Source organism: Corvus hawaiiensis, chromosome 16, assembly GCF_020740725.1.
Source record: "Corvus hawaiiensis isolate bCorHaw1 chromosome 16, bCorHaw1.pri.cur, whole genome shotgun sequence".
NCBI classification, from domain to species: domain Eukaryota; kingdom Metazoa; phylum Chordata; class Aves; order Passeriformes; family Corvidae; genus Corvus; species Corvus hawaiiensis.
The window spans coordinates 5,678,256-5,692,287 of NC_063228.1; the positions used below are offsets into that span (position 1 = coordinate 5,678,256).

The 14,032-nt window shown below is 41.7% G+C and overlaps 1 protein-coding gene across 1 annotated transcript in view; it reads left to right on the forward strand.

Moving 5' to 3' along the window:
* Positions 1-14,032, forward strand: part of FOXK1 (forkhead box K1) — a 48,119-nt gene that overhangs the window by 12,008 nt on the left and 22,079 nt on the right. The window lies entirely within an intron of this gene.

The window sequence follows — 14,032 nt, forward strand, 5'->3', positions numbered from 1 at the left end:
AAGCACACACTTGAAGTGTATTTATCTCCACAGAATGCTTTGCTCTTTGGAACTTCTGTTCCACTCCATAGTTCTGCCAATTTGATCTGTACTTCAGCTTTGTTTAGTGGCTGTTATCTGGTGGGGTTGGGATTTTGTTTTGGTTTGGCATTTTTCATTTGAAACATCTCATTGGGATCTAAACTGAAGCTGCTTTAGAACTGAACACTTGGATATGATATTTACTTTTTTTACCAGTGTTGTCAGAGTGGCAACCATCTAAATGAAGCTCTGTGTCCTCTGAATAAGCCCCAAACTTCTGGGAATGAAGGGTCCTCCAGGGCTTTGTGGAGATGCTGCCTTAAGACACATTTGAGCTCTTTGTCAGAGCAAGAGTGACAAGTGTGATGTTCATTCTTCCAAGATGGACACTGGCGGAACAGGACTGAAATCCCCACTTGCATGCAGCCTGTTTTACAGAGGTCCATAGAGGCCCGTAATGAATAGAAGTTGTTCAGAAGTGTTTGAAATATTAGAGCTACTTATTCTGTCACCCAGTCTAAATAGCTACCCAACCCAATGATAAACGTGGTTAAAATCCCTGGAGAGATCCTGTAAATCCTAAATATACATTTACCACATGAGCAAGGTGGGCTGCAGTTGCAGAGAGAAACAATTGATGCTGTTGCCCATGTTGATTTTTGTGGCTCTGGCATGTGTGGTGAGCAGGAGAGGAGTTAATTTTAGCTTGATTAGCAACACAGAAGGGAATCAAGATGACTGTTGTAAATGGCAGTGGGATGAGATCAATGAGGGTAGTTTATTTCCATGCATCTAAGTGGGTGTTCTAAGCAATTTAATTTTTCTTTTTTGTTTGTTTTTAAGAGAACCAAGAATGTTAATGCATTTAGTCCTTGAAATCCTTCTGGGACGGCAGTTCTGGATACTTTGTTGTTGTTGCATGGTCATTGCTTTAAATGAACACCAGGTGCTTGTGTTCTGTTCCCCAGCAGTTGTTTCCCTGCTCTCTGTTACCTGGCTCAGCAGCAAGTGGTGAGTGATTCTCAGTATTGCACTCTCCATTTTTCTCCTACTCACCTTTGTTTATATTCTGGAGCATGTTCCCAACTGTTTATGATTAAACATTGCTCAAACAGCCAGGTTAAGATTTATTGACACAAAGGAGGCTGGGAGGAGGGAGTGGCTGGCTGGTCATCTGTGTCTACTTCCAGCTGATAGTGATGTTATTGATGTTGTCCACGTGTCTGTGCAATGGAGGCTGCTGTCCAAAAACACCAGCAAGGGGCTGATCCTTGTCAGCACAGCCTTCTTCCCTTTGTGTGACACAGTAAAAGTCTCGAGCATGGCAGTTTGTGTAGGTGATGCACTCCTTTCTCTTCAGCTTGGCTTTCTGGAAACATCCCATGGCTCTTGAGGAGGGGACCTCTATTTTTCTCTTGGTAGGAGAGGCTTGCTGATCTCCACAGAGAGAAATCAGGATTTGAAACATGCTAAAAGGGTTGTGACCTATAGGAGTTTTAAGCAGTTATCCTTTTAAAAAAGACGTCTTGAAAAACAATGCTGTTATATGGAATGCAAGGAAGTTCAAAATGGAAGATTGGAAGGTGAGCACTATTTAGGAAAATAAATTAAAATACAGAAATACTAGCATTAAAAAGAGACTGAGTTCAGTAAAAAAAAGCCTTCTCTGGAACTAAAACAATTTTTTTCCTGGCCCTTCTTAGCTATGTACAAACCAGATAACTATTTAGCTTTTGAAGTGTCTGTATGTAGCATGTTAAGTTTTGGTTATTTATTTTCAAGTCACAGATACTGATAATTTTCAAGTTTTAGGAAAAAAATAAAACACAATATTGACAATATACTAAATAATGAACAGATTGATCAGCCTAACATGGAAAGGGACTTTTGCACGTATAAGATTTGATAATACAAGTGAGATACAGACACGTGTTGCACGTAATTTACGTTTTCTCTGAAGATCAAATATTTCTTGGCTGGTGCAGAAATGGTTAAGATAGGATCTAGACCTCCACAGGCTGGAATACCTGATTAGAGCAGCCGTGGTACACAGGCTGTTGTGTGCTATATAGAGTCTCTTAACTCTCCTTATTTTTATGTATACAACCACACACACAACAAAATAACATAATAGGCTTGCTATGTGTTACAGATGGTATCAGGCATCTGCAGTGCTGATAGTGAAACTTTCTGGTGCTGGCAGCCAACTTCATTTAAATAAAAGCCTCGTCTGCTCTTTGTGCCTGCCCACTTCTTCAGTGGCAAACTTTCATATCAGGTTTTTGATGTCAGGCCACTCGTTCTGACACATAAAACACCTCCCTATTCCCAAGCTTCAAAATAAACAGGAGCTTTATGGTTAATTTTAGCTTCTAAGGACATCTTACTAAATGTTGTCTGCAGGTCTGTTAACACCCCTGGGAATGCAACTGCAGGGCTTTTCAGCATTGTCACTGCACTGAGAGGCAGAATAAATGAGAGAGTGGAATTGACTGGCAGAGTGTGGTGCTGGGGCGGGGGGGGGGTGAAGATGTGGTTTGCCATATGACACACAGAAAAGAGTTCACTGTAACTTAACTGTGTTCAGAGACATGAAGTTGTTTATAGTAAGGACTGGACAGCAGAACAGAGCAGCTTCTGTAATGCTGTGGTGGAAGCTCTGGGGAGCCTTTAATAAAAAAAAAATCAAACAAAACCCCTACCCAATATTGATCAAAAGGTAGATGTCATTGATGCTGCAGATTCATTTATATTGATGTAAAATCACATCTGATTTTTGTGGGTGTGGGCAAGACCTTCTAAGGCTCATACATTTAGCACCTTGGCAGACTTGAGTTAGGTCTGCACTGGCTGTACTCCATGAAATCTGCCCTGTGTGCTGCTGACCTGCAGTGTGCTGGTGTGCAAAGGAATAGGAGCACTCGGGAAGGGAGCAGGAATTTGTCTTCTGATAGCCAGCCCTGTGCCCAGCGCTCCTGGTTTGGAATGAATGGCATATTTTGAAGCTGACTCCAATGTTTTGAAATGTGAAGCTGAGGGAGGTACAATTACAGCACCACCTCTTTGTTTCTCCATGCCCAGTGGATGGGCACCAAGTAACAACCATGTTGTGTTGTCACAAGTATTTGAAAGGCAACTTTGGTGGTGGGCTTCAACAGAGACCCTTCACCTTGATGGTGTTTGTTATAAAAGCCGAGTAATTATATTCTTTTGATTATACCAAGGCTTGGTTTCTGCCATCATCTTGCTTATCATTTGTCTGGAAATAATTGTCAGAATTTTTCTGAATCAATTTTAATATAAGTTTTAGTAGTTGAGGCTTTTCATGTTTTAAATAGGTGAGTTAATCCCTAGTCAGATGTGGATTCAGTTTGTAAATAACTGGTGATAGTGATGGTATTTTGAGAATATCCTTCAGCTTGTTTTTGCAGGCAGTAATGTGAATGAACAGACACTTAGAGCTGGCTTATAGTTGCTGCTGAAAAACTTTAAGAAAGGTCACTTTTGAAAATGCATGTTCCTGACCATTTGAACTTTGATGGCTTTCTGGAGGAGACTGGAGCAGCTTCTGGTAGGTAGGGGATTTTTTGGCATTGAACTGAGCGGGATTATTATAAGATGCATCCTGCTAAGCTGGGGATAGTAGAATCTGGAGAAGACCTGTTGATAATGTTAATTCTCCAGGCAGGGTGGCAACTTCAGAGAGAGCCTCCTGCTATTCCTGCTGGCTCTCCATTAGCTGATAGAAACACCCTTCTCAGCAGTTTTGGCAATTTCTCCCCTGTTCTTCTATGAGATGCTATTTTGATACTCCATGAATTTATTCCCTGACCTTGCTGCAGTGTTTCATCACACTGAAAAAACAGCAACTATAATATCTTACCTAGTTTGCTCTCTTTTTCCCTTTTCTGCACTGTTTTACTCAAAGGGGAGAATCTGAAAGTGAAGCTGTGCTTGATGTCTCAAATAATTTCTAAAGAGTGAAATTGGAACATTATTAAAGAGATGTAAGGAATGTAAAATAAAGACATATATACAAAAATACAGCTCTTGATTCTTCACTGCTAATTCTCCAGTGTGAAACAGCCTCCAGTGTTCTCACTTGAATGAAAAATTAACTCAATTTATCCATTTGATCTGTGACAGCAATTTAAAGGATTGCTAAGAAAGATAAGAACTTGTGGGAAAGATGCGTAGAATAAAATGACTGTTGAAGTTTCACAACATGGTATCTATAGTGCAAACCCTCCTGAAGGTTTTGCTTTTAACATCCACTTGTTGGAGCCTAAAACCAAAATGCTCGTCTTCTTCTGTGTGCTTTTAAAGAAGATAATGTATGAACCAAACCAGGATTTTGTAGTTCTTTGGGTTGGGCTTCTGGGATCTCTTTTCCTTTTTAGCCTTCCTTGTCAGCCTGGGGGTGTTTATACTCCTTCCCTCCCACCACCTGTTTGGCTGAGTTTTACTCACTGCCTTTTCCTGGGATGGGCAGTGGCCGAGAGCTTGCTGTTCTCAGTGCTGTGAGGGGGTATGTGTGCAGGGACTGAAGGATCACAGATATTTTCTGTGTGTGCCTGCTGCTGGCAGGGAGAAGAATCCCAGAAGTTTGGCCAAACTTTGCCATGAACATTGCTGTCTTCAAAAGGAGTTTGCTAAAATACCTACTTGAAAATCTGCCTCTGTGTGGAAGTGTTTCTCAATTTGTTTGAACTTTGATGAAATGGCATAGAGGGAAGCCCTGTGCAACTGTGCTCAATAGAAACATTCATTACAGCTAATTTACTTGGTGCTTTTAAGAGACATAGCTATTCATAAGTTGTGGTTTTGCCTGATGCTGCTGGTAGTATTTGTTTTAAGTAGATACACTTGCCTGCACACGCTCTTCGCCCATCTGAAATCTTGTCTGGCTGTGTTGGAAACCTTGTTGTAAACTTGGTGATCTGCAGTGTTAGGCAAAGCCCAGTGCAACCTGAGTGCCTTCTCATTAAGGGAAAAAAATCCTTTATCGTGTGTACAATTCCAGCTAAACAGTAACAAGGAGCATAAAGAAAAGGTCTTGTCTGTGACAAGGAAATGGCAATTTTGAATTTTCCTGAAGCACTGTCCTTGTTCAGCCATCTTACTGCACTTGCTTTCTCAAGGCCGTTCAGTGAATAAGCTCAGGAAGCACAAAGGTACTAAAAAGCATTGATTTTGCAGCATGCAGAGCCTGTGTATCCCAGCTGAGATAACCACAAACCCACTCCTACTCCTGCAGACAGGACCTGCCAGTTGCCATGGGAGGATTGCCATGGGTACACAGCCACAGGAAGCTCCTGTTGGAATGCAGAAAAACATTTTTGGTCTTTCTTTTGTCCCCTTGTGCACAGCGAAGTGACTTAGGGTTTGAAATAATTAGGCTGAATTTTAAAAAGACATGGTAACTTCTCTGATTGAGGAAGTTCTGAAAATTTCCAGTCTGAGAGTATCAGCATGTGGCTGATGTGATTTGCCTGATAAAGACCAGAGCTTTTCTCAAAATGAATGAATTGCAGTTTGTTTTCTGAAAGGAGAATGCAGTCTTTGGATCATGTGATGCTTAAATCTGAGTCTGTGGTTACATGCTCTGTCTTTTTTTATAGTCTGTTATAAATCTGCAACATTTTTGCTGGTACCTTCTTCTTTCCTTTGTCTACTTGATAATTTTCCCCTCCACCTTCTTTGTGTTGGTGATGCCATCTGGAAGGCAAGCTAAGGGGTCTGATCTGCCTGGCAACTTACTCCCAACAAAAAAAGGAAATTAGTAATTCTTCCAATTACCTGGTTTGCCTTGCTGTGCAGAGGTTTGGGTACTGTTGGCATGAGGGTGATACTGAGAGAAAATGGCAGAAGAGAAGGAATGGCGGTGAAGGAAATGCCTCTTACAGCAGAGAATCAGATTCAGATTGTGTTAAAATAAATCTACATGAGATTGAATGACACAGTTGATATCTCTTGGGGGAGGTTATTTTTAAGGCTGAGGAAACCAATGAGCCATCCACATGAAGCACAGAATTTTGCCCAGTTTCCCATTACTTATCCCAACAGGTCCAGGAAAGATGAGGATTTCCAGCTAACTCAGATGCATTTCAAGGGAAGGACAGAAAATCCTTCCAGTAATCTGGAAGCACAGGGTAGTTGATAATAATTCCATTGGGTCAGATATAAGGAGTTCCTGATGACTTCAGTGTGAGCTTGCCTTTACTAAAACTGGGCTTACATTATTTCTAGTACAGGAACAATACCTAAGGCTTGGGTAAATGCCAGGGACCCCAGAACACTGCTGTTCAGCTACTTGGGCATCTGGTGGAACATGGCAATGGAAATAGTTGGGAATAGTTGGAATAGTCTTTTTCCAGAAAAAGTTCCCTGCAGAAGAAAATTTAAATTCATGAAGTAGAAGTAAAACCACTGTCTTTTGAATTGAACTAATTATTTCAAACATGAGCTCACTCACATATGCACACAGGGAGTTCTGGTTCAGTCTTGGCTGACAGATGAACTCCTTTGTGTATCTGCAGTGTGAAGCATGACAGCATATATTAAATACAGTGAGTGTGCTGCAAAGCATGCAGGGCAAGTGATTTGTGAGTTCAGGGTAACTGAGGTTAGGAACCCGTCCTCCAGATCTGAACTCATGTGGTGACTTAGAGAATAGTTGTGACCAAACATTACAATGGGTCTCTCTGTCATTGGAGCAGTGGGGGAGATCACTGTACTCCTTTATTTGCAGATGATCTCAGTACTTTTTAAATCTAGTTTTCTGTCAGTTATGTTACGAAGAGTAACAGTGATTTTTCTAGCTTTTCCTCTCACTGAACAATAGTGGATAATACCAGAGGCATTTTTGCAGGGAGCTCTGCAGTTTCTTTCCTTGCCCTGCTGCTGTTTGGCCAATTGCTTGTCTTCCTTTTCTTCAGATTGAGTTGATTCACTTCAGGAAGAACAAATGTGGATTCTGGACTTCACCATTTACTTGCAGACCCTTTGCTTATCTTCATGTATACAACAAATTATTTTACCAGCCACGAGGTATTTCACTGTGTGTTTGATAAATGACTTTATGGGTAGGTCTTCAATGGGATTTCTGTGCTAAAACTGCTCAGAGCAGTAGAGCAGTTGAAAGGGAAATAGCAAATGCTGAAAACTCTGTACTTTTAGACTGCAGTAATCTCCAAAATGAACCAAGCACTCTTAAAACTGTGGTGGTTACACTGTGTATGTCCCATAGCCTGTAGAGATGTGTAAGGAGAAGCATTATAGTGACTCTTAAATTGCCATGGTGATAAGCACATGCTTGTTTTGTGAAGTGTATTTAGACTAAAAAGAATAAAATGTATCTGTCTTCTTTCCTGCAGAACTGTCTGTAGTGTCAGTGCAATTGACTTTTTTGTTTGGAATGCAGATAGCACTACCCAAGTAGATGATATAACTGTTTTCTTATTGGTATTGCTTACCAAGTGCTATTTACGGGAAAAGATTGTAGGGTAGGGAGTGGAACAGGAAATGTTGGATGATTTTATTATTATTATTATTTTATTACAAAGGAGGGGTGAATAGTACCTAATCTCCGGTGACAGCTCAGACAGCTTTCAGAGCTTGTTGTATGGTTTTATGACAATCATTCAAACTGATACTCATTTTAATTCACTTGTGATTGAAAGGTGATTTTTGTACTTGTGTTTTTGCACACCTTGCTGCTTTAGACAGCTTAATTCCAGCAACATAATCATTTTGAGCAAAATACTTGTGTTGATTATTCCCGTTGGGGTGTAAGGGTCGAGTTTATTTTTGTGAAGGTAGAGAACATTGATTTGATTATTTTAGTTACTGAAATGGGAGATATCCTTCTCAACATTTTGCAGTTGAAGTGTTTTGTGCTAGGTGATGCAGTGAGGCTTTGTGCTATAGAAAAGCTGAAGTTCTGAAAAGCATTACTGTCCCTGGGCAGAGTGCAGCATCACAAAGCAACAAGTCTCGGTAAATAAATACTCCCAGATCAGCTGTTGCAGAGGTCACAGGAATTCTCAGAGCCTTGTTTTTGAAGAAATTAGAATCTCAGGTAGTTCTTGTCTCAGTTTGCTTATCTCTCTGTGGGCAGACCTTCAGGGCTTAGATACATGTTTAGTTAAGTGAAGCAAACTCTTATCTTTTTCTAACCAAATTTAGTTTCATTTTTGGTGCACAGGTGCTTAAACTTTCCCAGTGAGTCTTGTATGTTGTCCAAGGCACATCCTTTCACACTGCTTCAAAGGGTTTTGTGAATAGGGAGTGGATTTAGGATTTTCATAGATGCAGGCTTGTGGTTCTTTGCTTAGCTGGTTACAGAAGATGAAGAAAATTAGTTACAGGAGGTAATTGGGCACTTTTCTGTAATGGCTGCTCTGCACAGCACCTGCACATTGATTGTAGCCTGAAATTTTGGTATTTATGGTACACATTCGCTGAAAGGGTGACAAGTATCCACCTTGCCCTCCAGTAGAATTATGTCAGGTATCTTGAAATAGCTGGTAATAGCCTGACAGAGATGACTGACAGCAAATTCTCACTTTTACTGAGAAACACAACGTAATTTTGGAATTTTGTGCATGGAAATGGTACTGTAATCTTTGGGGTGAGCTATGTGTAATTGGCACAAAACAAACGATTTTCAGAGAAATTACAGGGGACAGAGAAACAGCTGTTTCATGGGGGGGTTGGGATTTTTTCTCTTTTACAAGGGTTTTTATGGGCATTTTTGGTCAAACTTTAGCTAGTAATGACACAGTTCTGTTTCATCATGACGTGCTGCTGTGATTAGAGCTCTGGCTGGCCACCTCTGCTGAATCCAAGGTATTTATTGATGGTAGAGATTAACTGCTTCATCCTCAAGAGTTGGACTACTGTCCCTTCACATCACAGAATCACAGAATTGTGTAGGTTGGAAAGGACCTCTAAGATCGTTGAGTCCAACCATTTCCCCAGCACTGCCAATGCCACCACTGAACCATGTCCCCAAGTGCCACATCTACATGGGGACAGTGATTCTGCCACTGCCTTGGGCAGCCTGTTCCAGTGCTTGACAACCCTTTAGGTGAAGAAACAGTTCCTAATGTTCAATTTAAACCTCCCTTGGCACAACTTGAGGCAGTTTTTTCTTGTCCTGTTGTTTGTTACTTGGGAGTCTGAGCCCTCCCTGGTTGCACCCTCCTGTCAAGAAGCAAGAAGGTCCTCCCTGAACGTCCTTTTCTCCAGGCTGAGCTCCCTCAGCTCCTCCTCAGGGACCTGTGCTCCAGACCCTTCCCCAGCTCTGTTCCCTTCTCTGGACATGCTCCAGCCCTTCAACGTCCTTCCTGAATTGAGGAGCCCAGAGCTGGACACAGCATTTGAGGTGTGGCCTCACCTGACAGTGGACAGTCACTGCCCTGGTCCTGCTGCTCACACGAATGCTGATACAAAGTCTAAGTGATGGTGGGAAAGGCTGAGATACTGAGTGTCAACTGGATGGTTACAGTATCTGCATGTTTGAAAAGGAAAGGGGCCCTTGCAGCAGAGGGAGACAGTCCAGCTTAAGCAGGTTTTTGAATGAAACCTGAGGCCTGTGGTACCATTGGATTCAAATTGTAAAAAGTGGTATTTTTAACAGAACACCTCCTGCAATGTTTCTTGCTCGACCTGCATCTCAGCACTGTACCAGAGATGCTACTGGTGCAGTTATACCCCCAACATTCAGGAATAACAGGATTTAATAAATTATGGTGAGATAAAGTAGACAAAGATGGTACCAACTTGCTGGTTACAACACATGTGTAACAGTTCCAGCTTACTTTTCTGGTTATTCCTTTTGCATGATGAACTGGAATGTTTATATATAACATAACATACTGCATTATGTTTATATGTATAACATTATATATATACATATGTATATAATTCCAAGTTTTATATATACATTATTGTATATTTTTTATATATGTTTCACCTTGGCTTTCTCATGATTTGCCTTCTTTTTGTCACTGTGCTTTTCCTCCATGTAAATGTACAAGCATAAATCCAGCACAGTTTCCTGCCTCCTTTTAAAATCTTTAAATAGCCTTTTCTTGCTGTCATGGAGCAGATCTTAGCAGAAGTCATTTGGTGTTAACAGCACTCAGGGTGCTTTAACAAAGAAGTCAGTGACTGTAATAGCTTCTATTGAACCTGGTACTATGTTTTGGCAATTGCATCTCCGTTCCCTTTGCAACTGTGAGTAAAAGGTGCTTTGAGGAGGAGGAGAATGTCTGCTTTTTATAGAGCCATGCAGGGTATGCAGTCATTTTGTTGGGGTTTTTTCCCTAACCATCCTTCCTGAAGTCTGCTGTAGGGTGACTGTTTATGTAAAGTCTAGTGTTTCCTAGCACATTATTTTCAGACTCTATGTAGATGAAATGCTTGTGGTCACTGTCACTGGTTCACCACATGAAGGATGCCTTAATAGCATGGGAGCTGTGCTGTCAGTGGGAGGAGCTCATCCAGGAAACTTTTGGAAAAATCTGTCTTGTGTAAAACAAGCAAACAAAATTCTAGCAACATCTTTTATGTGACTGTAACCATGTGTGGAATGTGCACTCCTTCTCTTCCCCTTGGTCTCCAATGTATATATAGCATGCATTGAGCCACTGCTATGGATTCTGTGCACTCCAGCAGGCAGCACAGAGCCAGCAATCCATTTTTCTCCTGCCTGTAATCTAAGAAGGCAAGGATTGTTTCTGTGCAGTTTTTGGTGGTTGGGGAGGCTGTTTGTGTGTCTTCAGTTTTAATACAAACTAAAAAGAAAAAGCTTTCTATTCTCACTGCCTTGCAAGGCATCCTAGAGAAATTAGAACCCTTTCCCACAAGGAATTATGTATGTGCTGTGCTGTAACTGTGAGTTCAGACCATATGGTTTCTATGGCCAGGGACTGATGGCAGCACGTACCTGTCTGTAGCAGGTTATTGAGTAAATTCAGCAGATCTGTAACTGAGGCAGGCTCTTCCTGCCAGTTACAAGACCAAAGATTTTGCAGACCATTAATTCATCCATCTAATCAGCTGGAAATTTCAGAGGTGCTTGAAAGAGTTGCTTCTTGGGCACCCTTGGAAATACCAGTTAACTCCATTATGCTTTTTATGTTGAGTCCAATCTATGCTTTCAGATTGATCTCTTTCTCATCATGAAAATGTTAAGCGGGAGTAAAAATTGTTATTGCATCTTTGGTAGGAATCATGCAACATGGATCAAATAGTATAACTCAGTTTAAATAACCTGAAATATATACAGTAATCTTAAGGAATGCATGCTCAGTTCTGCTTGGGTTGTCTGTCTTGTCCGGCTTATCTTCTGTAGAAGTGTAATTATCAAAGGCTTAAGTCCTGCACTAATGTGTCTCACTCCTAAATTGGACTACCTGATATAATTTGAGTTTATCCTCTTGGTTGGAAAGAGGGTAATTAAGGGAACAATAGAAAAGCTCATTAAAACTGTATTCAGGTTCAGTGTAATGAAAATTCCTGTGACAAGATGATTCCAAAATCATGTTTTTGTGATTCCTCACTGACATGGTTCCCCAGCATTAGGCTGTGTTGATTTGAAGCAGTTGCTTGAGCTGTGCTGGTGCCCCTGTTTGCATTGCTGTGGTGGTTGTGATAGACTGGAACAATAACCTTAATCCCAGGCACCTTCTCACCCCTGAGGGAAGGGAGGAGTTCCGCAGGAATTTACAATCTGCTTTGCATTGCATTTCCATTTCTTGGGTCTCAGGTTTTTACATCAGGAAAAGCATAAATTCGGCTACATTACCCCCAGCTTGGCTTTTCAGGCAGTGTCAGTACTGAAGCCAGCACAGAGCAGGCTGCAAGACTTTCTAAAGCTGTGAGCACCCTTACATGTGTCCACTCCCTGGTTTTCCTGGGACTGGTTCCTTACAAAATGGCCATGTTCGTGCTAGTTACCATAATCCACAAAAGCTGGTTGTACATCCTGGGTTCTGCTTCAGTGAACTGGGAAGCCTGTCTGTCTAAAAACAAAATCACAGCAGCCAACAAATTGTTTGCTTGTGTAGTCAGCCCAGGCTCTGTTTCTCTCCGCTGGTTGTAGCCTGAGATTGCGGGTAAATCACATGGCTGGATCGGGTGGCTCTGGGGAGGCTCGCAGGGAAAAGCACTGCTGGATGGGCCTTTTCAGCACATGTTTGCTGCCTTAGTTTAGACTTCACATTTCAGGTTGACTCATGATTTTGGGAAAGTAACAGATTTTCTTGAGATTGCCCGCACTCACAGGCTGATGGGACAGCCTCTCACGGTGGTTTGGTGCAGGTATCACTTTTTAGCTAATGTTGCTGCAGCGTCAGTGAGTGTAGTAGAGTTAAGGAGTTACTTTACCATCACCTCAGAACAATTTAAGAGATATGAATCTTGCATTACTGGGTCCTTCTGAAAGGAAGGCTTAAGTGGCAGTGGGATAGAGCTCGTTATTGCTATGAGGCTGCAGTGGGGGATCTCCTGGCCTCAGCAGTGCTGCAAAACTGCCTTAGGGCTCTGTGTAGTCAGGCCTATTGATCAGCAGCAGGCTGGGATTGCACTGAACACTGTTGAACAGGGACTGATTTGTCCTTGACTCAGATGTTGGAAAATGCTGAGCAGTTGGTGTTACAGCAGAGAATTCCATTGCTCTCTGACAGGCAGCTCAGCTTTTTCCCTGATAAGGGCTTGAGAAATGATGAGGCTTTGCTCATACTGGTTTTGAGCCTTAGTCCCTGTGATGCTCATTGCAAATGTATGTACTTTGAGCTTTTTCTCTTTAAGCAAATCCATGTAGCAGTACAAAGCTTAAAATCCAGGGCAGTGGCTCAACATCCTTGTTTCAGGTTCATCTCAGGAGGTTGGTGCCTGCTGCTGGCAGACACTGCAAGGCACGGACACTACTGTTTTGAACTATGCCTTCATGTTGAGTCTGCGGGGAACCCTGTTTAGAAGGGTTAGATAAACACAATTAGGCTGCATTGCCAGCAATGATGTTCTTATTTAATGCATTAATGAGTGCAGGTGGCAGGACCTCTGAAGTGAATTAAATGCAATGCAAACTCCTGCTGTACTAGCAGAGCCATTGTGAGCCACTGAATGCTGAGCCAGCTCATTTGAGAGATGAGGTGGGAGATAGGAATGAGCTTCCCATGCCTGAACGATAATTTTGAGCATTACCTTACAGCACAATCAGCTTGTGCCAAAGAACCAAGAGCAATCGAGTGTGTTTTAGAGCTGCATTTCTGTCAATAGCAGCATTAAGACAAGGTGGTCACAAAAAACAGACTGACTTGCTTGTCACCTTGTTCTGTTACCTGGTAGGGTTCAATAATGCACTGGTTAAAAGAATTCTGCTCAGCCCGCACCAGCACTTACAGTGCTAGAACAACATCACCCAAATCCCTTCTTTTCCTTCTATAGGCAAGATGCTGGAATCCAGCACAATTACTGTGCTCTGCTGGCCTTTCCCACGGTGAAACCTGGTTTTTATTTCCTGCTGCTTTAACCTTGGTATCAGTGAAATGATCCCTGGAAAGCTTGTATTGATTGCACATGATTGTCTAATTAAAGTGCAATAAGAAGAATTGCAGAACATTCGCTCTCACAGCCCTGTGCTCACTGTAGACACTGGAAATTAGAAAGCTTTCTGTTCAGATATGGAAAATGTCAGTGCTTATTTCCTTTTGAATTTCCCAGCATCTCCTGAAGGCTGCACTTGCAGATGTATGATTTTTTTTTCCTGAATAACAATTGGAAAGAAGTGTTACTTAGAGAAGAAATGAGGCCCCCATAGGCTTGCTGAGGCCCTGTTCTAACCCAGCTAGCTGTAACCCTAAAGGGAGGCACTTCTAAATGAATATATGTTAATCTGAAACCTGCTAGATGATCCTTTAGCATCATGTGCACCAATATAAATAGATACCAATTATACAATGTATAGAGGCAAGTCTTTAAATAAAGCTCTCTAGTCTTA